Source organism: Chelonia mydas, chromosome 12 (assembly GCF_015237465.2).
Source record: "Chelonia mydas isolate rCheMyd1 chromosome 12, rCheMyd1.pri.v2, whole genome shotgun sequence".
NCBI classification, from domain to species: Eukaryota; Metazoa; Chordata; order Testudines; family Cheloniidae; genus Chelonia; species Chelonia mydas.
Window position 1 is genome coordinate 25,906,664 of NC_051252.2, and position 23,556 is coordinate 25,930,219.

At 39.4% G+C, this 23,556-nt stretch overlaps 2 long non-coding RNA genes across 3 annotated transcripts in view; both read left to right on the top strand.

Moving 5' to 3' along the window:
• The window catches only part of LOC122462525, a 207,503-nt gene extending 191,336 nt beyond the window's left edge, over positions 1-16,167 (top strand). Inside the window, exons 8-9 of the long non-coding RNA XR_006285112.1 lie at positions 11,264-11,416; positions 15,486-16,167. This is a non-coding gene — a long non-coding RNA (uncharacterized LOC122462525). The remainder of the gene's footprint in view (positions 1-11,263; positions 11,417-15,485) is intronic.
• Positions 16,168-16,187: 20 nt separating this feature from the next.
• Positions 16,188-23,556, top strand: part of LOC122462526 — a 38,992-nt gene continuing 31,623 nt past the window's right edge. The window contains exons 1-3 of one of the 2 annotated variants that reach the window (XR_006285114.1): positions 16,188-16,405; positions 16,479-16,610; positions 20,879-20,997. This is a non-coding gene — a long non-coding RNA (uncharacterized LOC122462526). Of the gene's footprint in view, positions 16,611-20,878; positions 20,998-23,556 lie in introns of both variants that reach the window. The other variant, XR_006285113.1, reaches the window with a different exon arrangement.

Sequence of the window (23,556 nt, forward strand, 5' to 3'; positions counted from 1 at the left end):
TACCTGAGCTGATACTATGGATTTGTTTTGCCATTGTATGGTGAATGGAGCAAACCTTGTCTCACAGCTGATTTGAACTCTAAAAATTCAGTTTAGTTATATCAACCTGAGACTCAGTAGCATTTAAGTTGCCTTTGCAAATTCCATGCAATCTCTCATTGATATAAAACTCACATGACTGTTTGATATGAAATGCACAGCTCTTCATATCTTTTATCATTATCATGACAGCTCTTCTTTCACACATTTTATCCTTCATTTTATGAGACCTATTAAAGACTTTTAAACAACTCTTGGTTCCTTGAGGAATATTTATGCTTCTTACAGGACTCTTATGACGTGAAGAAACAGTTACCAAGAGCATGCAGGGAAATGTTATATTAAGGACATTTTAGGATGCTGTTCCTACATGATAATGACTGTGGAGCTTCATGTTTTACACACTAGTTTATGTACCTGTCTGAGCTGTTTACTTGTGGGAAATGAAGAAAACCTGTAGAATTCTAAACAGAATGGAAAACTGGACTCTACATTAGATCAGGTTAAGTTAGCATTCTCTGTAACATAAAATTCTACTGACTGGGAGGTATAATTTGGGGTGGAAGGGGAGATCTTTCCATACTACAATTTAGCCTCTAGGATTTTAGCACACGGAATTTTTGAGATAGGGTTTGTGTATAGGGGAGTCTTATTCAAAACAAACTGTTGAAAATCAGCACTGCTTTTGTGTGAGAGATGAGAGGAATCCATTTATTTCTGGAGGCTTGTTACAAATGAAGGCCTAAATGTTGTGTTGGTCTCCTTCATTTTATTTATTAATCTTTTAGGGCCCATTGATGGAAATTGAGGGTAAAAACACCTCAAGAGACTGGGTCCTTAAACTAAAACATAAAAAGGGGAAATATTTGAATGAAAAGAACAAGAGAATGTACAGACCAACAACTATGCTAATAAGCTTAAAACAAATATATATTCAAGGTTAAACTTGAATCTTGTTCCATAACATCCTTATGAGGGAGGGGGTTGAGGGGTGGGCGGGAGAGGGGAACTAGGCAGATTTCTGCTTTTAGGGAGTATGACTACTACTTTGTGTCTTATTATCTTCGTTGTCTAGCTTGATGCTTGCACACATGGCTTATTACTAAGTCAAAACTCCTTCTGAATGCCTTTGGAGGGAAGAACTTTTTTCCTCACATACAAAGCTAACTTTATGTATAATCAGCAGTATTTTTTTGCATGACAATCAGGCTGCAGTGAAAAGACAAGGAAGAAAGGAATCTTTCTTTAAACCAGCTCTGTGAAAAACACTCATTTAAAAAAGCCAAACTAGTAAGAATACACTTAATATTATTTATAATTTACTTTATGGTAGCACTTAGATTGGGACCCCATTATGTTAGGCACTGTACAAATTCACAGTAAAATAACTGCTGCTCATCTTGAATTGCTTAGACCCTAAATACACAAGAAGAACAAAGGGTGAGAGGAGAAACAGGGCACAGAGAAGTGAAGTGATGTGAAGGTCGCAAAGCAAGTCTGTGGCAGAGCTGTGAATACAATCTAGGTCTCCTGAGACACAGTCCAGTACCTAGACAAACCTACTACCCCTAATAAACTGAAAGGAATAGTTGACACAAGATAGGCTTCATGAAGAAGAAGACATATTCTTGCTAATAAAGGATTAGCTTGTGAATATCTTATTCACATTGGTGCACATTTACATGAATAATCCCATTGAGGTCATTGGAACTATTGGTGTGAGTTAGTGCTGAGCAGTGCGAGCTTGTACAAACTAGTCCTAAGAAAGCAGATATTATTTACAAATATTGGGGGGAAATAATCCTTCCAGAATAATAGTTTTAAGCTATTTGCTCGCAGACATCACATGTCATTCCCTCTCTATTTTACTTTAATTGATTTAGAATTATTAATGTTTTAGTAAGTATGAATTTATCTTTCACTGAAATCAGTCTGCTTGCTTGCTTCTTCTTTAAAGTCAGCTAAGTTCTGGCTCCACAAACTAAATGGCTCCAGGCTGAACTAGCATTCAGTTGATTACATAACACACTAACAGCTCAAAAACATTGCTGGTGTAGATTGATCTCATCTGACCTGGAAATGCCAATCCATTAAAGAAAATAGGGCTTGTTGCTTATAACAAATAAATTTTAACCCGCACACTAGAGTGGAACAGAAGAGAAAAACAATGAAGCCCTTTCCCAGAGTACTAGCACTGCAATCTGTGGGAAAACTATTTAAAAACATCCTGTGTATTAAACTAGTGAGTAATTGTCATTAACATGGATATAGGTTATGTTTTAATAATACCTTTCTCCCACAAAGGAAGCCTCCTGTACAGCCTGTAGTGTAATTAATGTGGTTTGTTTGCTTTCCTGCAGTATTTTGCCGTTAAAAAAGATATTCTGAAAAGACCTTTTCCAGCTATATACTTTACAAAAAATGTAAATTAATTAACACATCTTTCTGAGGGTGACAAAATCACTCTCAACCTGTTGTCTACAGTTTGTAGCCACATACATAACTTTTATGGGTGGCAAGAAGATCTCAAACACATGGATCAAAATTTTTGAAAATAGGAGCCTAAACTGGGGCCTGATTCAAAGTCAATGGATAGATTACTATAGACTTTAGTGGGCTTTGAATCCTAAATAAGTGGCCTGACTATCCAGAGTTCTGTGAGACAATTGATTTTAATGGGAGTTGCTAGGTGCTCAGCACTGTAGAAAGTTAAGTGACTTTTTTATTGCAGCCTAAATGTGGCCTTAATAGCCTCCGGGTATGTCTACACAGCCCGCAGAAGTGAGCATCCCAATCTGGGTCTTTTTTTTGCATTTCTTTATTAGGTATGCTGACTACGTTGGGTAAAAACAGTTCTTTTTAAACACACCCTTGTGATACCTTGAACAAAAGGTAACCTGTGTCCAAAAAGTAGAAAATGAAGGTTATTTACTTGTAACTGGAGTTCTTTGAGATGAACTCTGCATATTCACGGTCTTTGGACTCATGCCAATCAGTGCAGCAGGATGGTAGAACCTTCTAGTAGCAGTGCACATTAAGCACCCATGCTCCCATGCCCTCCTCCTCTAGCGCTCAAATGTAATCTGAGTGTGAGTACAAAGGGGGTATGTCGCCATTGCTGCTGCAGGTCCTTTCACTGCTAGTATGGAAAAACCAAGATACTTTAATTGGGACTTTGCAGGAGCACGGAAGGTGTGTGGGATGTGTAAATATGCAGAGTCCACCTCAAAGAACTCTGGTAACAAAGAAGTAATGAGTGATGAGAAGAGAGAGCTTTTTTCCCCCTCAGTGCTTTTCCAGGTAACAAATTAGTAAGCATTCTGTTCCCCTTTTCCTTCTATAGACAAAACTAACAGTTTCTTCCATGAAGGGTCTTGAGGAAGGGTCCTATTACCCCGTCACCATTATGTTATTCTTGTAGCCATTTTCCTTCTGACTTTCTTACTAACTTAACAGGTCAGGAGAAGTGTCTCCATTACACCAAAAGGAAGTTCTGCCTCCTCAGTATACTGTGTAACAGGGTAGCTTACCCCTTAAGGGCTGCGGCTTGCCAATCGTGATTTCAGAATGAGCTACACCTGGGAGAGAGCAGGGTGATTGCCGTATAAAGATCAGCAGGAGAGGGCAAGTTCAAGAAATAAAAGCAAGACTGCAGAGGGTATGATAGGCACCTACAAAGAGATCAAAGGAGCTGTGACAGAGAGGGGCTGCAGTGGGCAGGAGGACCCTGACTGACAGAAGGGTTTGGGGACTTGGAAGCCAGAAGGCTGAGCTATAGTCAGGTAAAGCCCAAGAGAATTGGGACATACCTCTGGGAAGAAGTGCTGGGGACTGCCCAGCTAAAGGGAACGAGTGACCAAACTGTGGCTTAGAGTGCCAGTAAATAATGGGGAGGGGAATGTTTTAATTACCTGTGGGCTGTCAGTTGTTAAGAGGCCCTGAAGAGGGGATAAATTGATAGCACAGCCCCGCAGAGGCACCTCCCCCGCAAGAGGGGCACTCGGGAGTCAGCCAACTATCTTGCATACTATTAGAATACTGTGTACTAGCCCTGTTAATCCATCCTGCACAGCTCTCCCATCTAGCAACCAGATCTATTCCAAATACTTCATCTTATGTGAAACTTTCTGTCATACTAGTTTCACGAAGTCCCTGTGCCTTCTGAGTAGAGAGGGGTGAAATTTTCAGTTCAAACTTGGGCTACCGAAACCTTCTGTGAACTTGTGTAGAATTTGCCAAATTGTTTTAGTTAAAGAAAAAAAAAAAACCCTGAAAAATCAAAAGATTTCTGTTTTGATGTGTGTGAAGTTAAACTTTTCAATTTTTTTATTTGATACTTTTGCACTTCAAACTTTACTTTAGTTTTAGTTTTAAAAACATTTTAAAAGCTCAAAAAAGCATCCAAATCAAAAAATCAGTTGTTCACACCTCCCTGTTCTGGAGTGCCAGCTGCTTAATAGAGATGAGAATTTGAAGGAAGAAGCCGCATATTTCTCGAGTAAGGAATTATATCCTTATAAGAAAAAAGTTAAAATAATTATTGTGAATTCCTGCAAATTGACTTTAAAGGGTGTTTTGACTTAGTGAGGACTGGTGAATCTGGCCTACAAACAATATTGTTTCTCCAATACTGTTATACTTTAGTTATAATTTATGGAGTACAGGATGTGCACTACAGTCCTACTTATTTAGAAGGATATAGATAAGAAGGCCACATGAGAAGTAAACCTTTATGCTATCATCTGCCTCTGAGCTCACATCAAGTTACATAGTGCACTTTAATTTTATGGCCCATCAGATACTATTAAGAAAATATTTGCTTTTCTACCTCATATTTCATTTTGGAAGTGGACAGAAAGGAAGTTGGTCCCCAAAGAAGCTTCAGTGTGTCCTGGACATCCTTGAGTAATTCTTCACATTCCAACCAGCCTACCCCTATCCTCTTCTTTCTCAAAGGTGCACTTGGCTTTGACTTTCATTTAGCCAAGGTGGAAGAGAAGGATTCCACAATTAAATTATCGCATCAGAAACTCCAAGGTTCATATATGATCCCCAATGATTTCCTCCTGGCAGCATGGACAGCCATTTATCAAGATTAGTAAGTGCTACACAGTTTGCTTTTTATCATCTCTTCAATTCAATTCTGCCTCTTAATATTAAATCTCTAAAGAAACATTTCCATTGGCATTTCAGTGATATTTCTGAGATTGGAACCAGTGCAGCTTAGGTATTTACATTGCTTTGAAAAATCCCAAACTTTTCCAAATGGTGAAGTATCTGCATTTTAATATTTTTTTACTAATTCTTTTAATTTCTAATTTGGAGAAAGAAGTGTGTTCTTTTCCCCTTGTCTTTATTCTGGCACATGCAAGGGAACCCAGAGCACAAACAGGCCTTTACACTGTAGACAACTGCTAGGCACAGCTATGGTGTGTTTGATGTGAAAATGTTGGCGCACCCCAATGAACAGATGCAAGTGTGAGGACTGCATTGCGCCTACAAAGCATTCATTCCAAGATGCACTTCTCTGTTCTGTGTTTTAGGGCTAGACTGTGCTTGGTTCTCTGTGTGGATGTGCAAAGAGAGGGAGAAGGGAATGAAGCCTTAATCTTCTTGCACCCTTCACCAGTGCAGAAGCTGGGCATAATGGAAGAACCTTGCAATTGGGACCACAAGGGCTTCAGAGAGCCAGTGCCCCCACCTAGGCAGCCTGTGCAAAGGGGAAGGGATGGAGTGGGGCCATGGGGCTGCTCCCACCTCTTTCTGCCAGTGGGCGGGCGGGCGGGCTGTCTATCAAGGGGGATGCATTCTCAACCCACCAGGAGGATTATGTAGTATCTGTGTACCCTGGGAGATCAGGAGTGCTGGTAACAGACTATGTAATGGTGGTATGATGTGCAATGGTGCTGGAAGGAGAATGATCTGTATTTCCTAGCCCCAGTCACTTAACTTGAATCTGGGTTACAAAAGGGGATGATATGAGCAGTACCTGCTGATTCTAGTGACTATTGTTACACCATCCTCAGCAGCGAGCTGTAGCTAAATGTCATGGACCTAGGTCTTACTAAAGTCATTGGGAGTTTTATCATGGACTTTAATAAGAGCTGGATTGGGCTTTAGACTGTACAGATATTTGTGTGTTTCAATCTAGCTGAGTTAGAACAAGACTCCCATGACAAAAACACTGAACTATCAGAGGGTGCAGCATGCATTGGCCACAACAGAAAGAGCTGAGCACAGCCCCTGTATATTTCTTACACTGTATTTACTTAGTTACTAGCTGGAAAAGAAGCAAATCTTACTTTATAGCAAATATTTCGAGCAAGTGACCAGCCGAGACTGGCCTGGAGCATTAAAATTATGTAATGCACATGTATGGCCAGCATCCTTTGTGCTGAAATAAACATGCACTAAAATAAACAGTTCTACAGCATGTGTAGGTCTAGACATACATACACACATATTGTTATTTATTCTTTGTATTAGAGTAGCACCAATCGATCCTAAGATTGATTGAGATCAGGGCCCCATTGTGGTAGGCAGTGTACTAACAAAGAGTAAAAGACAGTCTCCATCCCAAAGAGTTTATAGTCTAAATATACAAGGCAGACTAAGGATTGTGGGGGAAGGGATATAACGTATGGAGTGAACCACATGGCAGTTGCAAATGCCATGTTAGTGCCACAATAGTTTTGTTGATTGGTTTCTTTTTTTGACTGGGTTTTGTTGGGAGGGAATTAGCTTAATAAAGAGATAAAGATGGCAGTGGGGACTTGAAGGAGAGAGGAAAGGAGAAGGATTGAAGGGAAATATGGAGGGCATGTGGATTGAGGCTGCAGTGAAGAGAAGTAGTTGGGGGAGTTAGAGAGAACAGGAAATCAGCAGAGGCAGAAGGATGTCCACAGTGTATATTGACCCATATGCATATGTATTCCTGCAAAAACCCAGACAATAATGCAAATTTAAACTTGAGAAATTTATCACAGGACAAGGATGTATGTACCTTAGCTGGTACAAACTAAATCAAGCTAGATTGATTTACCCCAGCTGAAGATTTGGCCATTAGAAAGTAAGGAACCTAAACATTGGTCATGGTGCATATGTATGAAAGTAGTCATACCCATTCCTTTATTAGTTTATATTATTATATGCATTTTTTCTGTCTTACACAAGTATCATGTAGTACAGAGCCTAAGTCAGATTCTGGTCACTAATAAGGCAACCCTTTATGTCACCCTGAACTCACAAAGAGGCTGTAAAGGCAGCTTAAAGACCATGTCTAGAATTTTCCTGGCATAGGGGAATCCCTCCCTCAGAGACCCCAGCATAGGGAGCATGTTGAGAGAGGTCATCATAGCCACAGTGTTACTATGCTCTGGTCATCCTTGACTGATGTTACAAATTCTTGTGGGGCAATCACAAGTGGGCACAAGTTAGAGCAACCCTGAGATTCTAAGTTGCACCACACCTAATGTTCAGTGAGAAGTGGAGATAAAGGTGACATATACTACCTTTGTGTCTCCCTAGTACTCCCTTCAATCTGGTTCTGCATGAGCAGAGATTTGCTAGAGTAGGACTGAGCCCTAGGCATTTAAAATTAAAAAAATAGATAATTTGTATTTTAATGGGGGTGGGGGGGAAAACAGAATAAAGAAGAATCTGGTAATTCTTACAGCAAAGTTCCTCTTTAATGACAGACATTTTTAGTAATACATAATAGAGTAGGCAACACAGAAAATATAATCTATCTCAGCTTAGCCAGTGGAATATTTTCTACTCTTTTTTAAAATTATTTTCCATGTCTGTCTTTCTTTAAATTGAAAATAACTAAACCATTTTTGCATTTTGGAGGAATAAGTTCTTATTTAAGAACTTGATGCCTTAATAAACAAAGGATTATTATGATTTAGAGGAAGAATACAGCTGAAGTAGAACAAATATGGTGGGAATAACTAGATCTTATTTTACTTTTGTTTGTCGGGAGAAAGTGATTGAAATTCTTCATGGTAATGGAATTCTGAATGTTATCTTGTGTGAGTATGGAATCTTGAAGCAAAAAGATTAGCAGTTGGCTGAATCAGCTTGCTGGCATAGCTGCAGAATTCTTGAACTTTCAATATCTAGGCTGTTTCGGTTGTGTGCCCAGAGGAGACAAATTCCATCTGCAGATTGGGAGGAAGTCAACTGCCCTGAGCAACTGTCCTTTCACCACCCCAACAGGCCAAGTTTATCAGAAAATGATGGCAAAAATAGTAGGTTTAAAAAACAATAAACCTCACCCCGTATCAGTAAACTTTCTGCTCAGATGAGAAGAGAGTTTTGTTTTTTCTGAAAAAGAAAAGGAGTACTTGTGGCACCTTAGAGACTAACAAAGGTGCCACAAGTACTCCTTTTCTTTTTGCGAATACAGACTAACACGGCTGCTACTTTGCAGGTCAGCTACAAATCTGCTCTCCCACAAAAAATGCCTGCTTATTCCAGAACTAGGCGATTCTTGGCATTCTCAGGGAGATTGCACTTGTCTGCTTAGTACATCCCTTGAGCAGGAAGCAATGCCTCTCCATATGCTTTATGCAGACGGTGACCTAGACTGATGAATAAGGATGAGATGTATTCTGAGAAACTCACAATCCATGTCAAAATGATGGATTTGAAAGCAATCTCTATGGTCCTGAGAGGAATTCCAGGGAAGGACATGACCCCTTAAAGTGGATGGTGGTATGTGCTAGTGCCACCATGAAAGTCAAGAGAGCAAGGAAGATTGAAGGGGAACTCCACAGTTCAAACAAACAAAGAAAAGTGGGTAGCTCAGAGGTGAGAAAACTAAGTGCAGTTTTTAATGTCTGTCAGTAAAACCATTCGGTAACCTTCAGGAGGTAATAGGATGGGGGCAAAGAGGAAAGTTTGAGTTCTGAAGCAATAAATGAAGCCTATCGCAAAGATGGACAGGGCCTGTGAGAAGCTAGATTTGAACACAAATACAGCATCTTTGAGTCTTTAGTATTCATATGCAAACCTGAATGTTTCTGTAAATGCTAGAGAACTAGCATATTTAATCCACAGTAAAATGGATTACATATGCTAGTTCACGGGCACTTACAGAAACATTCAGGTTTGCACATGAAATTGATATTGGCACCAGCAGCTTTTTCAGTGGAAATAGTGAAACTCCATCTCTTTTAAACCAGTATATTAACCGATACGGAAATGAGATTATCCCCCCTAGTCATGTGTTCACCTCTTTAGGGGCACTCAGTTTGTGGCTTCTTAGCCAAAGGCTTGGTTGTAATTAAATTATTAAAGATGTAAATTCATTTCTGAACCTGGGAGTCATCATCTCTGCCCCCACTTCCTGTAACCAAGTACAAAGTTAACACACTACAGATTCACACACTACCAACGACTTGGCCTATGCTGCCTCTGTAGTAGGATGAGTGCTAGTGATTTGACCCTGTAACCAGCCAAAGGAAGATCCATAAAATTATTATATAGTTCTGCAATATTTTTTATTTGCTTTTGTGGGTGATAAGGAACAGAGCAACCTTTCCTGTGGGGCAAAGGGGCTGTGAGAAGGTTTAAAATTGATTTCCAGACTCCGTAAATGTCTAGCTTTCTTGATCATCCACATGTTCATATCACTTTGGAGTTCTTTAGTTTTGTTTCTCTTTTTAGCTCACTTTACTGAAAGGAAACCATATGAAAATAACTTTAACTTCACAGACTGATCACCTCAAAAAAAATCCTGGAACTTGGACAATGGGCTGAATTCCCATTAATTTTTGCAAAAAAGTCATTTTTGCTGTAGAATGCAAACTCTCAGCCATTTTTACAGGTAAAAGTAGATGTCTGCACAGGATCAGCAGGGAATATTACTGTGAAATGTGCGATGGATGTGGCAGGTCTTGACTTCCTGCCGAGTTAGTGGGGAAAATCCATTTTTTCATGAGATTCACAAATTGTGAGAATTTCACACATTTCTGTATAGTAGCACTAACAAGCTGCGGATGCGTTGATTCTGTCCCATCTCTAATTACAGTCAGCCCTCAGGCACACATTTATACCCAGTAAATCTTCTGTCAGATTATAGAAATCTTTGCAGTAATGGATTGTAATGAAGATTAAGTTGACAGGTACATGAGTGATTTATTATAGATTACTGTGCAGTAGAAAGAAACTTTTTCAACAATCATCACTGTATAATGAGCCATTATATGGCTGTATTCTTGCAACACTCTGGGTTAACAATGAGAACAAAATTAGCCAAAAAGCAGTGAGGAATATATGAGTGTAGCATACTTTGTATATCTCCGGTTCTCAGAAAACTGACTGAAGTAAGATCCTGCTAATGCTAGGAGGTGGAGGTGTCAGGGACTGTCTGCTTTGGATAGTACTGGGTTCTAGAGATGCTCATGCCAATGACCCTGTTCATTGCTACAGCTCAGTCAATGGCTGGGAGGAAAGGAATCTCCATGGAGAAGTAAAGGAGCAGCACTATGGCCATAGTAGCCCCTATTTCTCTCATGCCCCTCTGGCATGGGTGAGGGAATGGCTGGTGGACCTTTGTAAACTCAGATCAAAAAGCTCCATGTCATCTGTACATGAATGTAATGAGCCCTCCGGCTGACCTCTTCAAGGTGAAGGGAATGTAGGTTATTATACAGGCTCTCTGAATTCTATCCTTCTCATTCCATGTTGACTGTCCACACTGGTTTTATTATGCCAACATGCCTCCATAGCCATGCAGCAGCTAGGAGAACTTGCCATTAGGATGGCTTCATCATCCTAATATTGTGTGTGTGTGTGTATGTGTACATAACCACTTTTGAGAGTGGATGCTGTGGTGATATGCCAGTCAGAAATGCATATAGATAAAGACTCAGGTCTTGACTTGTATATTTTCATTGATTTTTTTTCTTTGTTTCAAAAGGCCAATATACCTCATCTCTTTTATGAACCAGTAATGACACTAACATGTCTTAAGAGACACTTTCCAGGTATGCACCTTTGAAAGTTTCTAACCCTTTTCACAAAACACACATTCATCTCTGAAACTGGTAAGTACAAACATATAATCAATTAGATGATTTCACCAATGCTGCTTTGATATTGTACTTTTTTCAGTGCTGAGTCAGAAAGTGTACTGAGTTATCATGGAACACTTAGAGTGCAATACTGTTTCATGGACAGTCATAATTCACAAATTTCTCTAACACTTTACCTGCAGGCATTTCACCATTTTGATCATGCTTGAAGGTGGAGGGGAAGAGACAGTTCTCCGATAGAGCCACCAATCTCCTATGGACTGTGCTTAAAAACGGATTGCAGCAAAACAAGAGACATGTACAAGTGGAAAGTAATACTAAACTGGAATAAACAGGTAAAAGTAACATTGCTATTTTGTGAAGTTAGAAGGATGTCACGCCGTTGTCCAACGATTCTTCAAAGCATCCCTCCTTGGTCTGAGAAATCTATAAGCATTGGCTCAGCTCTTCAGCTGGTGCAATTGGACAGCTCCATTGAATGCACTAACCTTGTTATGCCCAATTTGCACCAGCAGAAGATCTGGTCCCTGCATTTGTAAAAAAGTATAGTTTTGGTTCTGGCTTCTCTCACAGTCTCAGTGTCTGCATGGCACAGTTATACAGATGATGCCCGGTTTTGATTTGCATATAAAATTGTCAGCTATGGAACTCCTTAGCTTACTAATAATAATGCACAAAGGACAAACTGGAAGTGAATATTTAGTGCAGTATATGAAAGTACAGTATATCCTGAGTACTGGCATAATATATTTCCATACAGTGAAAGATTTACCTTGTTGTTGGTCCTCCATCTTCCAAGTTATGGGTCACTTCTTCACCATATTGCTATCCATCACTCCAATAATATGAGAAATTATTCAGCTAGAGACACTGAAACTGTTCTGGTAGCTTGTTTAGAAAACTCTGGAAGCAAAAAAAAGATCTAAATTCAAAACTAATTTGGATATAATTTGTGACAAAGATCATTCTCCATTTTAAATGGAGGTAGTCAAACTTTTTCTGGCTAAAGGTCCCCATGTTTTCTTAACCCTGTGATAGATATTGTTGTATTTCCTTAATGAGGGCATTAGTCAGGTTCAATAACAAACTTTCTAAAATTTGAAGATTTTGTGAAAATTGTGAACACAAAAAACTTGAGGATTTGGTTAAACTTAAGATAAATGTTTCATTAGTCTGCTATTTGCAGAATTGCATGTGGATTATTAAGCAACAGAATGTGTCTATCTGATCTTCTATAGTATAATTTGATTTTCTCTATCTAATGCAGAAAGACAAAACTCTCACATACACATGGATAAAATGAATCCCCAGGCTAGCAAATTAATGTAAGAACTGAACAAAACTTTTCTCCTGGATTTTGGATTTAATTTGAGTTTTCTGCATTGGAGTGGGGTGACCAGCAATGCTACTTTAGCTACAGCTGTGCACACCGTTCAATTATAAACCCTCGTTCTCAAGAGTTTTATATAATTTGATGACAAAAATTTCTGCTTGGCATATAAAAATTTCATCCTGAGAGTTTTTTTAACTCTTGTACAAAATATATATCAAAGTGTCTGTTAAAATAATAGAGAGCTAAATGAATTCAGATATTTTAGGGCCTGAGCCGGAGTCCATGGGAGATCTACCATTGACTTCAATTGACTTTGTATCAAGCCTTTAGTGCATCCCTATAACTTAAGAACAGGCTTGTTTTAAAATAATAAATAATGTAGAATAATCCCTAATAGAGAATGGACTTTAACTGTTGCAAAACCCACAAATTATGATGATACTAGGTATGACTTGCTTCACTGAATATTTTTATTATTTGTATTGTGGTGGTCCCTATGAGCCTCGGTCATGGGACCAGAACCAATTGTGCTAGATGCTGTACAAACACAGAACAAAAAGACAGTCCCTGCGCCAAAGAGCTCACAGTTTAGGTGCCAGTATAACTCCACTGGAATCACAAATGTACAATTGGTGAAGCAGAGTGAAGAATCAGGCCAAGTGTATTTATTTATTTCAAGGTCTGCTTAATGGTATGACTAACAATTGGAAAAAGTGTTAAAAACCCACAAGGAAATTCACAATGGGGTAGACTAAGGCACAGCCATCAGCCAAGGGTTGTGTGTGAATTGCCCCACCCCAGGACTCACCCAGGGAGTCATCATGCCTCAGACAGCTGAATTACAGTTCCCCCTCTGTTGTCCCCTGGCTTCCTGGGGTAGTAATTTCCTGCAAGCCTATACAGTCGTAGGTCATTATTCCCCACTCCCCTTTACCCACCTTCATTAAGCTGACCAATAAGCAGGGGTGTGGAGCAAAGGTTCTACCTATTCCTGTGCAGTCACTGCCCACCCATTCAGGGGCAGGAGTAAGTGTCCGTGTAGCTTCGTTTGTGCAAAGCAAGTTCTGGATAGTCCATGAAGGGGTGTAATAGGAATTATTTTTCTCTAATACAAGTGTATAGTCCAAGTCACAATCTGGCCCAATGAGGTGTTTTGTTTTGTTTTTTTAAATTAAGGCATCATTTAAGAGTCCTAAGCAGTGTAAACAATGTAAGTTAACAATGGAAAGATTAAGTTGCTGCTGTATGTAATAATTCCTGTATTACTAGACTTGCATAGTGGTTGAAGTTGTGCTTATTTGCAGCATTAGCCTGCAAAAAACCTGCTTTGGAGAAGATTAATATTTGTGTTCTTGCATTTAATTTGATACCATTTTTAATAAAATGGGTCAGTGGCCTGATGTACTTATTCTCCACCACTAAGAGGAATGGTGACTGCGACAAAACATGTTGGTTTTTTTGTTTGGGGAAACTATTTCCTGCTTTTCCTGGTTTAAAGATAATAAACTTAGTTTGTGCCTTCCTCAGAGACAGGCAAACTTGTGGTTTGGCTCCAAGCAAGACAAGAAATTTCAACATACCTTTCCCAAAATATCTGAAGACACCAGAGGTTGTTGCTGTGCTATTGAGCCAACTTGGGCACTACAGACCCCAGTGGGGTACTGATATAGTTATGGGTTGGTTGGGCATCTCTTCATTGTACTGATCGAATGCCTGACATAGCTTCTATTAAAGCCAATGGGAATCTTTTAAACTCATTTTCATTGGAGTTACAGTGTGACCTCAGTGAGCAGAAAAAATATATAAATTGGATGTTAAAGAACAGATGAGGTTTGTGGTGAGACATTTTATTGCAACCATGCCAGCTAGGGCTGTGATTTCGTCAGTGAAGAAGGGTCAGCCTCTGCATGAATTTTCTGATGGAAGACCTGCAAGGAATACTCAGGTTCTGTAGGAGCTGCTGCAGTTGAATCAAGGTTTTATCCTGCAAGAAGATGAACTCTTTGGCCCTGATTCATCTCTTAAGCATTTGCTTAACTTTAAGTCAGTGAGTAGTTCCATGGAAGCCCTAATGAAAACAAGCTCAAAACTCTCAGAGAATTCAGACCCCAAACCTTTCTCGTTCAAAAATGTTTGGATAAACTCTGAGAGCCAGATTTTTCTTAAACAGCCTAAATGAAGTGGCTGGAAAACAGTTCCTGTCAGTGACAGCTGCTGGAGGGCTGTGCACTTTCAAAAATCTGGTTCCAATTGTGGATGCTGAGCTCTCTTGAAAATCCGACAGTATGTGAAATATTTATTTCCTTTTCACAACTCTCTGCTCTCAAGAGCAGGAAGAGAGGTGCCAGAATACTGTGAGGGGCTATTCTTTGCACAGGTTTTATAGACTCAAGAGGTTCATGTATTTCACATAAATTCTGGATCAGCATCTGATCCAGTAAGTATATATCCCAGCTGAACAGAACTATCCAAGTCATTTGAGATTTGCCCATTATATAAAATGAAACAGGTATCAGTTTGATCCTGGATTACTTCTACTTAGAGGCATTGGAAATGCACTGTATTAGATCTAGCACAGGATTTTGTAAAACCAAAGAATTGCTGAGATCCGATGAAGTGAGCTGTAGCTCACAAAAGCTTATGCTCAGATAAATTTGTTAGTCTCTAAAGTGCCACAAGTCCTCCTTTTCTTTTTGAGATTAAGTGATTGTGTAGTCTCATTCTGGTGTGAGCTCTGCATTCAGGTGCTTTTTTTTTTTTAACATAATATTTCAAAATCAGAAATAACATTTGAAATAGCACAGGACACACAGTGAGATCCAAAACTAAAGAAAACAAGCTTAAGGCAAAAGCTGGTCGTGCTTAGGCAGAATAATTGTGTGGGCAGCCAGAGGAGGAAAGAAAGTACAGGCAACTCTCCAGGGTAGGATTGAATTGTGCAATAGAGACTGCTTAGCTTGTATCAACATGCAATGCATAAAAGTTCATCAGAGAACTTTTGATCGCTTCATCCTTCATCACTTCTGCTGTTTTATCTCTCTCTCCCCCCCCCCACCCTTCTGTTTACCCAGGAGTCTGCTGCTGCTCTAGATGCTTAAATGAAAATCAAGATGAATGCTGTCTTTGTTTTCAAGGGCTACTTGAACAACCTGACCCCCTACGGTTGCAGGGCAGAGGATTCATGCCTTCGACAGGGGCTGCCAGTATACTGCAGCATCAGTCTCTGTATAATAGCAGTTGTCACTCGGTGCACAGTATCACTGTTCTAACCCAATTCATTTTTCAATGACATAATTTAAAAGAGTGCTATATGTTGCTTTTTGCCAAGTTATCTATAATGCTGTGATAGTTAACTTTAAATTAGCTAGTTCTTTCCAAAGTAGTAATATGCAGTTGTGCAAACCAACCAACAAAGGCAGCAGCACAACAAAACTGACCAAGATGCATACGCGTGTTGGCTCTGAAACATCTGATAGTTGGGAGGTTCTGACTGATGCTGAAATGGACACTTAACTGAGTTTTTAGGAAGTTGTTTTTTTTTTTAAGGCGTTCTGTCTTATTAAGATTTAAGTTCTATTGATAAGGCTTCAATCATGTACTTGGTCAAGGGATGTTTTTATTCTATTGTTTCTATAATATAAGGTAGGCATAAATGAAAACTACCTACCTAAATACATATGAGTTCATTAAATCAAATAAAGCTGAATGTTCACTTTCTATGAAGGACTCAGGGTTGCATTTCTGCACAGAATATATAGGGGTCTAGGGCTTTCCTGAATGTACAGAAGAGTCATGGCTCAATCCCTACCAATGTGCAGCCACTGTGCAGTTTTAACTGCCAGTGGAATTTCAACCGTAAACAGAAATCTGAGCCTTCAGTGCATAGTTCAATACAATAGGCCGAAATCTGCCCTTTTTTTAAATGCCATGCAATAGTCCTGAAATCACTGGTGTAGCAAAGGGTGCAAGTCAGGGCAGAATTTGGCCATAGGTACAGTATTATGAGTTATTTGTTAGGCTCTCTGGACTAGATTTTGTTCTCACTAGACTTTGTTCTCTTACAGTGGTGTATATCTCGCGTGACTCCACTGAAGTTAATTTGAGTTCACATCAGTGTGACTGAGAGCAGACTCTGGCCTTCAGAATTCGAAATATTCCCAGTTTGCAGCAGTACAGAGACAGGAGGATATATCCCAGTAAGTTATTTAACATATTTTAAAAGTTTTTTAAAATAGTACTGGGGGGAGGGAGTTAGTGCTCGACACTGAAACTTTATTTTAACCATCAGTGCACTATGTCATCTGAGACTCAGTAGTTCCCGTTCCTTCACTGCTTCTCTGTAAAAGTTTTTTAGATTTAATCTAATTTGCACAATCTGTACCTTATGATATATTGGTGGTGCGAGCAAAGCTTGCCTAGCATTTTGGGAGCATAGAAGTGCTGCTGTGTAAAGTCTGTTTTAACTCCCAGATTTATCTATTTTAGGGGTTTATGTAGCACCTAGAACTGGAGCATCTTAGTGCTTAGGTGACACTAAGGTGATTTAGCCAGTTTATCAGAAATAAACTAGAAGGCTAACTTTTCTGAAATATGCCCAAGAAGTAAAGAACCATTACCAGATATTCACTAGCAATGTTTTCAAACTATTCACAATTAGCTTCAGAGAACAATACTATGCACTATCTTGCTCCCCTCCAACCATTCTGCGCATGAATGGTTTGCACTCCTTACTGGATGGACTTGGTAGCAAAATGGATAATATGGAGTTGGAAGTTGATCTGCTGGTCTTGAAAGTGAATAAATTGGGCTCCAGGATAAAAAGCCTGGACTCTAGAATGGGAAACAATGAACACTAAAGGTGCTTAAAGGTACAGAATAGCATTGACATTGTCCATTTCATAATAAGGAGCATTTATTGTAGGGAACAATGTAGGAAAAAATATACGTGGGTTCTTCCATTTGCCAACTCACAGCAGTACACAGATATGGTTACTTTGGCCGTTCTTATGTTATCTTCCTTCCAATTCTCACCATAAGCAATGATATCTCAAATCAATCCTAATAAAATTTTCCATTGATGTTTCCATTTAACATTTATATCTCAAGTGTGCTAAGTTCAATTTTACAGTTCAGATTATAAATGCCAGACAAAGGCATATATTTATTTTTCTAAACTACTTAATTGGCTTGGGGAGGCTGTCTTTAAAGATCATCTCCAACAAGGCATAGAAGAAAGCATCAAGTAGAGACAGAGCTAGCAAGATGCGAGGTGGATTTGTGCTCATAAATTCTTAGAGGAGCAAAAAGTATCCAGGTTTGAATCAAACTATTCAACATCTTAACGGGCTCTAACAGGTTAAAAAAAATAAATTCTAACCAATCAAAACAAAGCAGGTTCAAAATAATCTAATCTTGAATTGCAAACATAATGTTACTGCAGTTTCTAATTTAGATTCTTTACAGTATCACGGAGAATCCAGAATGTTTTCTGTCCATATCTGGAGTCTACGAGAAAACCTTACTTATAATAGAGATGAGATTCACCCCTGTGCACTGAGCCTGCCAAAGGCCAATTCACCACTCAGCTCCTACTTAAGCTATTGGGCAAGAAAACTGGGTAAAATGTAATTTGTTTTTTAGTGTAAGATTGAAGTGGTGCTCAAGTGGTGCTTAGCTCTTGTGTGGTCCCACTGCACAGGAGTAAATCGCACCCATACTGCATAAAATAAAGTTTTCAAAGTATATTGAACAATATCTTGATATGTTAAAAGTACTTCTTGAAGTTAAATGCACCCAACTGATACGATCTCTGTGTTAGCAGTATCATTACATTGTCAGCTTTGGTGTGGCTCAAAGCATGATATTTTCCAATGTCTGCATCTGATCTGAAAGGAGCCCAAAGGTTTATTAATTTTCATGGGAATCATCTACTTCAGTGTGTCCCAACTGTAGGGACCTCACATGAACTAGATCACCTGATAGTGCCCAACAGCTGAAAATCAATAGTGCAAAATTTCAGTTCTATTTTTGGTGGTTGCACTAACAACGTAACGCCAACCCACTAAGCCCTGAGACTCCAACTAAAGAGATGTGTAGGATGAGCTAACTGCCCCTGGCGGAGTCCTCCAAACATTTGATGGAGTTCAGAAGTCCCCAGTATTTCCACACTTAAATCTGTCATCTATTGATGCTCCATATAAACAGACAACCTAACTGAACACTCTTCAGTGCTTGTTAGTTTCACACTGTAAGATGTTAGTGGTGTAACCTTTGATTTATGTATTCACAATTAGTAGCTTAAAGATAAGGAATAAAACTAAACTGAATTCTTTATGGTTTGAGCCTCCAGGGTGGCTACAGATAATTTAATTTAGTGGAGGACTGTGAATGACACGAGTGATAAAATTAAAGAATTCATTTAAAATAAAATAGTGAGTTAAGCAAACAGGCATTACAGTGCAACCATACACTGCATTGATACTCACATGCTAAGATGAAATGATGCATCCAGAGGTGATCAGTCCTTGGATGGGAAGAATGGGCATAATCCTTTCTCTACTGGTACCTTGAGAGTGGATGGGTGCTCCTAGTCTAGGTTAGCATGCTACCCTTTTCATAATAATTTATAGCACCCCCTAATTAGTTAGTATTAAATCCACCTTTTACCATAGCTACATTTCTGCCACCATAATTAAATATTTTCTACTTTCTTATTGGCTACTTAACATTTAGCATAATCTTAATATCTGCATAAACCCCATACATAAGAATGGCCATACTGGGTCAGACCAATGGTCCATCTAGCCCAGTATCCTGTCTTCCAACAGTGGCTGGTGTCAGATGTTTCAGAGGGAATTAACAGTACACTGCTATTATCAAGTGATCCATGTCCTTTCATACAGTCCCATCTCCTGGCAATCAGAGATTTAGGGACACTCGGAGCACGGGGTTGTGTTCCTGACCACCCTGGCTAATAGCCCTAGATCGACTTATCCTCCATCAACTTAACTCATTCTTTTTTGAATCCAGTTATACTTTTAGCCTTCACTGTATCCCCTGGCCATGAGTTCCACAGGTTGAGCATGCATTGTCTGAAGAAGTACTTCCTTATGCTTGTTTTTAACCAGATGCATATTCATTTTGCTGGGAGTGTCCCCTGTTTCTTGTGTAATGTGAAGGGGTAAATAACTCTCTTCACTTTCTTCACACCATTCATGATTTTATAGACTTCTACCAAATCCCCCTTAGTCCACCTTTTTCTTAAGTTGAACAGTCCCAGACTTTTTAACTTCTCCATATATGGAAGCTGTTCCATACCCCTCATCATTTTTGTTTCCCTTTTCTTTACTTTTTCCACTTCTACTATATCTTTTTTTTTACCAGAACTACCATGGAATTATATAGTGGCATTATATTTTCTTTCTTATTTATCCCTTTCCTAATGGTTCCTAATATTCTGTCAGCTTTTTGACTGCTAGTGCACTTTGAGCAGAGGTTTACGGAGGACAAGCCATGATGACTCCAAGATCTCTTTCTTGAGAGGTAACAGCTACTTTAGACCCCACCATTTTGTATGTATAGCTGGGATTATGTTTTCCAATGTGCATTACTTTGCATTCCTGAGCACTGAATTTCATCTGCCATTTTATTGCCGTGTCACCCAGTTTTGTGAGATCCCTTTGGAACTCTTCACAGTCAGCTTTGGACTTAACTATCTTGAGTAATTTTTTATTGTATGCAAGCTTTGCCACCTCACTCTTTACCCCTTTTCCAGATCATCTGGGAATATGTTGAACAGCACTAGTCCCAGTACAGATCCTTGGGTAACCCTGCCATTTGCCTCTCTCCACTGTGAAAAGTGACCGTTTATTCCTACCTATTGTTTCCTATATTTTAACCAATTACTGATCCATGAGAGAACCTTCCCTCCAATCCCATGACTACCTACTTTTGCTTAAAAGCCTTTGGTGATATCAATAACTATCAGTATAGGTAGCATTTTCCAAACCATTAACATTTTATCTAAAATACTTGTTACAACTAGGTTAAGACCAAAACACGTTAACAACATTACCTGGGTTTGTGCCCTAACTTATATCTAACTTGTTTCTGAATAGTCTTACTTCACTTTACTCATATTTTACCAGGCCTTACTTTGCTATTGTTGAGCTTATTTTTAGAAAATAGATTTTTGGGCCTACTTATGCTTCAACACATTTCTATATAACATAAGCCAGCATCATGTTTCTGAGCTACAGTGGGCTGCTGTTCCTCAGTGCAAAGTGTTGAGTGTGTTGCCTTCGTAGTACTTCCAGCTTCTGCTGACCTTTGGATATATGGATAAACTGGCTATTAGATGCAAGCTAAGGTCCCCCACATAGTAGCAGGATGTTGGAGTATTTTTTTTCAGCTACTTTTTCACATTGGATGCTAAGTGGCTGTAATGATGTTTCCTTTTTCTCAGTGAAAGTAACTGAAAGCGCTTTCAGGATATCAAAGAAAAGGCAAGGAACAGCAAGAGCGACTTCTGAAGTAAAGTGAAGAAGCTTCCCTCTGCCAAGGTCATCTCCAGCCAGTGGGCAGGTAGGAAAAACACCCACCTTTTGAGCAGATTGGCAGGTGTTTGCAGGCATTTGATCTTTTCTAAACCAGTTTAGCCATATCAATCCTTTTCTATTATTAACTGTCTTTGCTTCAGATAATTCAGGATAAGCAATGTCAAGCTGCTCTGTAATACTGTTTTGCTCACAAACAGGTTGTATGCCTACAATATTAAATTTCTAGCAGTTGCAGTCTAATTGGCTGGCAGTACAAAAGTATTTTGATGGCCTGGCATTTCGAAGGAATTCTGTTTCAACACTTCAGAGCTACCTTTTGCCTTGAAACATACCAGAGGAAGGCTTGCATCCTGCTGTAATCACACAGCCTGTTGCTTGCTCTTGCTTACATAAGGCACAATTTATTGCACCTCAATGCTTTAATGATTAATGAGTGGATGCAAATCTGAGCAAGGGCAAAACAATATTTCTGAAGTAATGCGTACGTGTATATACACAAGTAGTGTCTCTGGCACCATGCTATTAATGTCAGTTACTTGTGAGGTTTAGCGAAAGGTGGGATCTTGGCAGAGACAAACTTAGACTAAAACTATACTAGTTTTAATACTTTATCAGGACTCTGTGTCCAAAGTGCTGAATGCCTTCAAGAGCTTAAGCATTGGTTTCTCTTCTCCAGGGACTTCTTCCAGACATAAAGTGCATATTTTGGAAGTGGTATTAAAAACACGCAATACAAAAAAAGAGAGGTAGCAACAGTGGATTCATTGACTTTTTGTGAAAATGGTCAGGTAGAAAACTACTTACACTTTTAAGTGTAGGATGTACTGTCATCTCCTGTGGAACTGACTGAAAGCATTGTGCTAATTGTCTATCAAACTTTGGCTATGGTTGAAGAGAAAGCTGTACAGGTCAGGGGAGAAGAACGCTCTGCATGTCAAGGTGGGGATGGATGGGATGATGCCAAGCTGGCGTAAAGCTCATTTTTGCCCTTCTCTGATCCTGCACTTGCTATGTGCAGGGCCACTTTGTATGCGAAAAGTACATCAGCCTGGGAGGAAATGTGTGCATCCACACACATACATGTACATAGTCAGTCCATGAGCCAGAATTAAGGTCGCATGAAACATGCATTTGTTTGTCCCTTGTAAGATTAACCTGTTTCTGCTTATGTGGGCAGTGCATGTTTTATGCTGGCCTTAGCTCTTCATTTCTTTGATGTTAAGTGTTTGGCTTTTGTGAATGATCTGGGTAACTAGTTTGTTGCCACTTAGCAAGCTTAGCTGTCTTTTGAGATGAAGTATTGTTTTTTATTTAATATATTAGTCAGCCCTGTGCAGAACTGGACAAGACCTAGGACCCAAGCACTGCTGCTTTAGCAATAGGCAGCAGCACAGCTGATTACTGTTGATGAACTGGTGTAGGTTGAGCTGATATACTTGGGGTGAATGTCAAGGAGTCAGAGGAAGATGAGTATACATCTGGGGATGCTGGGGGAGGAGTGTGTGTGTGTTTGCACTCTCTGGAAAGAATAGCCTGCCAGGAATGGAAGGAAGCACAAAGTGTAGGTTGTAGTGGGAGCTGTTTAGTTTTAATTCTCCCCCTGTGCAGCCTAGAGAACTTCATAGTCTTTAGATTATCTTTTGGTTCATTTCCTCAGTGTATCTCCTATTTGGCTTATCTGATTTTTCTGAGAACAAAACGATTGCAACAAGCCAATCATTAAACACCAGCAGTTTTTATTAGATCTCAGAATATCTTCCTTGCAGCAAAGGACCCCTGCAGCTTCACTCCCATACAAGATGCTTGTTGCTATAGTGTGAAGCCTACTCTCTGTAATTTGTATATTCTCTCATATAGTGGGCAAAACCCATAGAAGGCAATGAGCTGCACCCACCTACCCAAAGAAGCTGAGCCAGAAATTAAATGCACACCAGGAAAAGACTGATCAGCTAACTGCCTTTCCCAATACAAGATGAAATACTCTACAGCTGAGATTTGTGTGGGACAAATAAACAGTTTGATGACCATTGTGCCTGATAAAAAGCTGATGAATACAATCAGTTTTACATACCTCTGATAATCTATCACTGAAAAAATAACTGATATTTTATGCATTTAAAGACAGAAACATAGAAAGGATGCAGACAACTAATTATTTTTTAAAGAGTGATATATATCTCTATAGATATATTTCTTAAGAACCCGTAGTTCCTGGTGTTCTGCAGAGCTGTGATTGATTCTTTGGAAATCCATGAATTATGTAATGCTCTTCTCCCCCTTTACCTACCTTCAGACCACATGACTTGAAGGTTCAGGCCCCATGATAAGCTCTTTATCTGAATATTATGACAATGCCTGACTGAAGAAAAGAAGCCTTGCACCATCCTCTGAACATGGCAAGATGACAGTGAATCTAATCTCTGGTGGAAGAGACCCACAGTCGTGGGTTCATCACTAAGATTCTCTACCAGGTGTTCCTGGTCCCTGCAAGGTGTGGCCTGCCCCATCAACTGAAGTGTCTGTTTTGATTGAAATCATTGCTCTAGGGCATGGAGAGAGGCAGTCTGAGACAGCCAGGTTTGGG